This window comes from Lolium rigidum, chromosome 4 (assembly GCF_022539505.1).
Source record: "Lolium rigidum isolate FL_2022 chromosome 4, APGP_CSIRO_Lrig_0.1, whole genome shotgun sequence".
Lineage (NCBI taxonomy): Eukaryota > Viridiplantae > Streptophyta > Magnoliopsida > Poales > Poaceae > Lolium > Lolium rigidum.
This window is the reverse complement of record NC_061511.1, coordinates 243,275,250-243,282,592: the sequence shown is the minus strand read 5'-3', so window position 1 is coordinate 243,282,592 and position 7,343 is coordinate 243,275,250.

The following is a 7,343-nucleotide window of genomic DNA, read 5'->3' as shown; positions in this document are numbered from 1 at the left end:
ACTAGGCTCACAAGCATGTGTAGTTTAGACGGGAACATTATCATGTTCACATAACAGCCCGTGTAGCATTGTTTTTGTCGCAACCAAGGGCCCCATCTCCACCATTACTTAGCGGTCTCAAACTCGACTTGAGTGATCAATATAGCTTCTAGTCTTCCAATCTTGTTTATCTTGACATTCTCCACCCTCTGGCAACACCGCAAAGACCGCGGCGCAAATGCCAATGCTGATGATGGCGTGTCCCATGGTGTCATTGTTGCAAATGGTTTGCAAATAAACTATTGTATAGAAACCCTACCAAGTAGGCCTTTTTGAATTAGCGGGATTTGTAAAATGCACAAATGGAAAAATAATGCAGGATCACAATTAGCGGGATTTTGTTGATTGTGTCACACGAAAATAAAGGATTTTTCCGAGAAAAAAATCGTGTATACATCTCACATGTACAAAACTACACGGCTGGCATATATATAGGAAAAAATAAAGGAAAAAGCTTCGTTTCCTTCGGAGGCTGCAAGCAACGCAGCCTCCGGGTCGGGCGTCGTCCGATCGTGTCCATCGCGTGGGCTTCCCAATTGACACGCGTCCCATGTGGGCCTGCAACCGCACCGAGCCACCGACAATTCATCCTCATCCTCGTGTCTTCGTCTTCGCCAGAACAGAGAGAGAAAACCAGCGACCACTCCCCACCTCCTTCCCATTCTGCAGTGAACCTCCCAGCTCCGGGGGCCACCGATCCCCGCCGCCCTTCACTACGGCAGCCACCAATTTTCTTCCTCCGCCTAGATCTCCGGCCGCCGCGCCACCTACCGGTACCCCCACGACGCTGACCACTCGCAGCAGTGGGTGCGCCTCCGCTCGCCGGGTCCGAGGACGACACCAGGGGGGTGGCCAATCGAGCGGTGCATACGCGGCGGCGAATTTGAGGGCTCCCCGCCACCGTGCTGCAAGGTAGCGGATGCGTGCTGCTACAAAGGAGGGTGACGGAGGCGGGCAGAGCTGCAAAGGAATTGGGGGGGCTCTACATGCCGTCGCAGATGCCGCGATGCGAGGGGCGGCGAAGCTCGAGAGGAGGTTGGCATGCGGCGGGCGGCAATGCTACAAAACAAGGGAGAGGGAGCTTCATACGGCGGTCACCAGTGCTGCCACCGGTGTATGCTGGAGCTGAGAGGAGCAGGCGGTACTCCTGCCAGCGATGTTTTTACCCCGCCGCCCTTGCTGCAAAGGTAAGGATCCAGAGCTTCAATTCCCCACCGCCGGTGCTACAAATGCCCGCCTCCCTAGCTGCAATCCTCCGTTGTCCGAGCTGCCAGCCGCCGAAGCTGCAACGGACGCGGGCCGCAGCTTCAATCCCCTATCGCCGGTGCTGCAAATGCTTGACGGCCGAGCTGCCAGCCCCGCCGCCGGAGCTGCAATGTACCACCGCCGGTGCTGCCATGGTCGAGCCAACACCGTCGGTGCTGCAACTTCCTTCCACTAGAGCTTCCATCGGCGGGCGCCCAAGCTGCAATACACCACCGCCGGTGCTGCAAGCGCCTTCCGCGGGAGCTGCCATCGGCGGGCGCCGGGGCGAGGCACCAGCAGCAGTGCTTCAAGCGCTACTTCTAGATATTGGGGTGGCGCCGGCGACGACCAGTGGTGCTACGACTATCGCCGGCGGCGGTCACTGGTGCTGCGACCGGCGCCGTCGTGGTTCACGGTGCTGCAAGTCGGAGGCCGGGATGCTGCAAGGGAATCCGGCGACGTGATCTTCTCCGGCGACAAGGTCTTCTTCGGCGTCGCCGTCTTCTCCGGCGACGGGGACGGGAGGTGGAGCTCTAAACGGGGGCGGCGTCGATGTCCAGGGTGCAGGGTAGTTGGAGATGGGGGATGAGGACGGGGGATTTTTTTCTCTGTTGTTTATTTTGGACACGTGTCAAGCAGGGAAGTCGGAGGCTCGAAAGTTCGGAGCCTCCGAAGGATTCTCAGCACCGTCCCAAAATAAAACAGATCGTATCCTCCAAAAATTGAACGAGAGTTGTTTTGAGTGAGACGGGTCCAAGGTGTACTTTCCCTTTATTTGGCTGGCCCCGTGACGGAAGTCGTTGCTGCTACTTGGTCTTCTGGGTGTCGAAGCTCCGTGATCAACTAAACACTGAATCCGCGACAGAGTTCTACACCGGTTCCGAAACCTGACCGTGCACCAAATCCGAGCACCGTTCGCCTTCGGCGAGCCGCGCGTACGTGTGCCCCGGCGCGCACCTGCACTACAAGTACCAGCGCCACACCGCGCCGATCGATCGATAGCCGTCGGAGCAAACCGTTAGATATACCAATCACCAAGTTTCAGCAAGCCGTAGCTGTACGTGCGAACTCTCAGCGATCGACATGGCGCGCTCGACGCGGCGCCTCTGCGTGCTGCTGCTGCTCCTCCTCGCCGTCGCGGCGACCTTCAGCCGCGGCCACGGCGGCGTCCTCGGATTCAATCACGAGCCCACTACCACTTTCCCGGGCCGCCCCTGCGGAGGCCCTGGCGTTTCTTGTGGTGGCGGCGCCTACCATGGGAGCGGGTTCAGCCACGTCCCGCGCAATTACCAGACGAGCTTCGGAGTCGGCGACGACTACTCCGCCGGTGGCCGGGGCCGCGCCTGGAACGTGGGAGCGGTCGTCGTTGCCCCGGTCCTTGCCGCTGCCTGGTTCGCGTAGAGAAGGGTCATCTGACCAGGGCTGAATAATCCTAGTGTAAGCATGTGTGAATTGGGTTTCTGATATTCTTTTGTTGTTGATCGATATGTACAAATACGACGCATACAACCCTATGTACGGGTATGCCTCCTAACGATGCATATTTTTTTACGGTTGATCCGGATTTGAATGTCTATAAGCACTAGTAGTCGGAATCAAGAAGGGGTCCTGCGTTGAGTGTTCCAAGCATCACCTCGCTAGCTAGATAGTTCGGGACGGCCGGGTTGTGTTTGGTCAGTGTGCTAGCTTATGTACCACATCACGGTTCAGACTTGGGACGTGGGTTGACGGAGCAAGGTTTTCCGAACTTGCAGGAAAGTAATGGAAGATGATCGAGCACGGTACGTACCTACTGTACGTGCCCCCTAGCTACGTACTTGCGTACTTGCGCGAATCTCACCGTCCCTACTAAAGAGCTAGCTCAACGATCTTCTTTTTTCCTGTTCACATTACGCTTCAAAAGGTTATACTGTAGTACGGATGCTCGGGTGCAAAATATGCCTGACCCGCGAGCCACGCCACAGAAAATAGCCACATACTCTTTGCCTCTTCCGGCCAAGAGCCCAAGACATATCTGAGTCTGTGTGTACGCGCGCGTTGATACTCACAAGCACCTAGCACTAGCAGCTAGCACGAACAAAGGCAATGGCGAAGCACCTAGCAGCAAGCACGAACAAAGGCAATGGCGCGCGAGAAATTCACCCCACACCCGATCGACCTGCCCCACTCTTCCAAAGGCAGCAGCACATCCACGAAGCTTCTCTCGGCCCCTTCCTCCACCCTCTCCGTTCAGTTCAGTTCAGTTCATTATATAAGCGCGCACGGCGCTTCCTTCGACCACACCCACACCAACACTCCAACAGTACTGAGAGGAGAAGAAGGCCGAGCGAGCGAGCTCAACCGATCGAGGAGCTAGGCAGGCGTCACAGTTCGCCAAGCTAGCCGATTTAGCTAGCGGCCGGAGGGCGGAGGCGACCATGAGGGGCAAGGCGAGGAAGCTGTGCGCGCTGCTGCTGGTACTGGTGCTCTGCCTGGCCGCGCACCTCCAGGGCGAGAAGGGTGACGAGGGCTCCGGCCGCGGCGGGAGAGGCATCGGCGTGGTCGTCCGGTCAAAGAGGTCGCGCCGCCGCCATACGACGACGACCACCCCGACGACGACGACGACTACCACCACAACCACACCTCCGCGGCTGAACCGCGTGGCCACGGTCCCAGCTGGAGGGTGGTCTCCGGCGCCACCGCCACCCTTGCCGCGGCGCTCATTTGGTGATCGACGATCGTACGCCTGCATGCAAGCCTAGGTACAAGATCACGTGGATTAGCGATCTAGTGCTGCTCAGTAGTTAGCTAGCTCGTACTGGTGGATTGGTGATGCAAATGTTGACCAGTGGGTGGATCGTGTTTTAGCTTTGCTAGTTTAGGTGTGTGGATCTCTGCATGCATGTCCAACATAAGCAATATATATTTGTGCTCGAATTAGTTCTTTCATCTAGAGTTACTCTCTCCTATTCATATTACTTGTTGCTAGTATGGATATATCTAGAACTAAAATATGTCTAGAAACATTTATATTAAAGATTTTTTTGCAGGTACATATTAAAGAAAATTCATATGGATCCGAGGGAGTACTACATTTGACGGGAACCGCAATTAATGAACCTAGCTCAGGAAACGGCCAAGTCGGTGTGGCCTTGTGCGTACAACCAAAACGAGAGAGGTACTGTACGTGGTGTGTCTTATGAACACTGTTCATCAGTGTAACACAACGTTGTTAGCCTCTTTCCTTCTAGCTTTTTACTCATTGTAATGACCTCCCACTGCCCACTTTGGCGGTTAATATATACTTTGGGTTGGATTTAGCCCGTTGTAGTTACAGTCATCAAATGAATGAAAGGTGTAATGAAATCTTGTTATTTCACTAAAACTAAAAAAATCTTACTTCAGAAATACTTTCTAAAAATTCAACACATGCCTCTACTATTCTCTCTGATTCATAATAAGTGTCACTAATTTATTACGACTCCAAGACAAAGTTGTACTACACCAACGACACTTATTATGTATCGTAGGGAGTACTAAATTGAGAGTGATGATGGTCGGTTGGTACGTCGCTGAACTTTGCATTTTAACACTTAAGAAACTAGAAAATTAATCTCCGTGGCCATCTAGGCAGGAAACCCTGTCACTCTTAGCTCCCTATCTCGACTACCCTTGGCACAACCGGGTGAGCTTTGTTGCCCTCGTGTCCTCCACCGCCATACCTAGCTAACATCGAACTCTTGCAAAATTTCTTTGTTAATCGGAAACAATTCATACAAAAGGCCATGATTGCTTCAATGAGAGACTTGAATAACTTTTCCTCATATGCACATACATAAGATTTTTAGACCATGCATGCGTATGAACCTTTAGCTTTCTCTGATGTGACCAAAAGCACCACTAGTGATTTTGTCTACTTTTCTAGGTAGACCCAAATACCGCCTGGTGAAAGCTCCCACTGTACTACCAATAAGGACTTAATGCTCTCTTTAAGAGGCCGCAAAGCATTCATGCTGAAATGAAATATATTGAGTTTTTATCGCTATTAATCTTCTACGTACCCGGAGCAATCAACATATATGCTCAATATTGGGAAAAAAATATATCTAGAGGTGGTTGCCTTGTGCATGCATCACCGTGTTTTAAGGTCTTCTTTCCCTATAGAGAGCACATACATGCATTAAGGAATATGCCACCTCATGTTGACATCACCACATTAGTTGATAATTCAAAAAATAAAAAGGATTTATCTTCTAAACTACTATTCCGATTAGAGATCTGTGTTTCGGTGATTTTTTCGTGGCAGAAGTTGCCAGACTAAGGTATTCGCATTGACAAATTAGTACTAAATAGTAACCACGATAACTTTACTTGATTAATGGATATATTTTTAGATATTGCAATGATATGTACAATTAAACAGTTGGTGTTCTGGTGTGTCTAAGACCTAAGACATGGTATCATTCTACACAAACTAATATTGTGTAGCTTTGAATTGGTGCATACTAGCATATATGGGCCTATCAACCAATCTATTATAATATGGTAACTACGTATTAAATAGTCTAATAGTATGATAAAACAATCTAAGAACATGGAGTCTAATATGAAAGATTTCATTTGCGACTAAAGCAAGTGAAAAGATCATTAATTGAGTCAGCGGTTCGAAAGATAAAAGGTTTTAATTCTAAAATTCGGAGATTCCCAATGTTGTTATCCCATGCATGCATGCTAGAAAGGAAAACAATCCACCACACAATAAGGCTTGCATTTGGCGTTGACATGTTGTTTTGTCCATATTTCATTGGTTCTTTGGGCACTTGGTAAAATTGCACTCAAAAATATAAGAATATCATTGGTGAAAGCAAGTGATTAACCCATGGTGACCGAACACTCACTCTTATTCATGGGTCCACATAAACCTCATAATTATTTAACAAAGATGTAAACCTGATGATATATTAGAAATAAATAAAGCGATATTGGTTCACCTTGTATCAACCCTATGGAGGGCAAAAAAAGGGAAACAATATACTCCATTCACTCTAAGTGCACATCTGACCAAAGAGACACTTCATGATCAGACACACAATGTCCCCATCAAAGCCTAGCCTCAACAACATTGATTCTCGATAGTGACATTCCAGTCTATCGTATGTTTTTATCATCTCACGTTTCACTGCACAATATGGTTTTTTGTACTTCTTGATTTCAACGTGGACACTTTCGTAGGACACTAGCACACACAAAAGCACTTTGCTAGATCTCCAAAAACTTCATCCAAAAAACCTCTCATTTTATATGCAATAGCATTCGCTGAAATAATCTTGTAAAGCACCTGGCAAAGATAGATGGGTTTATAAATTACAACTTTATATTGAGAAATATATTGAGGACTTAGGACGGTTGCACTTATGGTTATTATTGTCGTATCATTGATTCCAACACCGCGCTAGGCCCTGGTTAGACTAGTCACAATGGGAAGTATCATACACTAGTATCATGCACATGATACTAGTTTATGATACTACCCCCACAATGCATAGTATCATAAGATAGTATCATAGTATCATTATATTTAATGTTTTGTAGAATCTCAATGCAAATGTGTGTACATGATGTGTTTGCCATTAAGTTTTCTAGTTTTACGTGCTATGATATTGTATCATATCATGATACCACTCTCATCTCTCACCTCATTAATTGATATGCCACATCAGATTTTTGCCAACATGACATGCATGATACTACTTATGATACTCCCATTGTGGCTAGTCTTATAGGGGCGGGCGGGCGTTCGGTCAGTGTGCGAGGGAGTCGGTGACGCCTCTCTGCTGCATTGTCGAGCTTCGTTTACCAGATTGCGGAGCTTTAGAATGCGGATCGACGGAGCAGGACCTTTTGAAGTGGGCAAAGAAAAGAAAAAGGAAAATGAGCAATGTAGGGTGCCCCTATTTGCGTGAACCTCACCGTCCCTACTAAAGAGCTAGCTACTCCGCCATTCTCAACGATCTTCCTATTCTCTTTTCGCTGCAGTGCCGTGAAAAAGAATCCACGGTGGCCTGGACGTTTTGATCTTT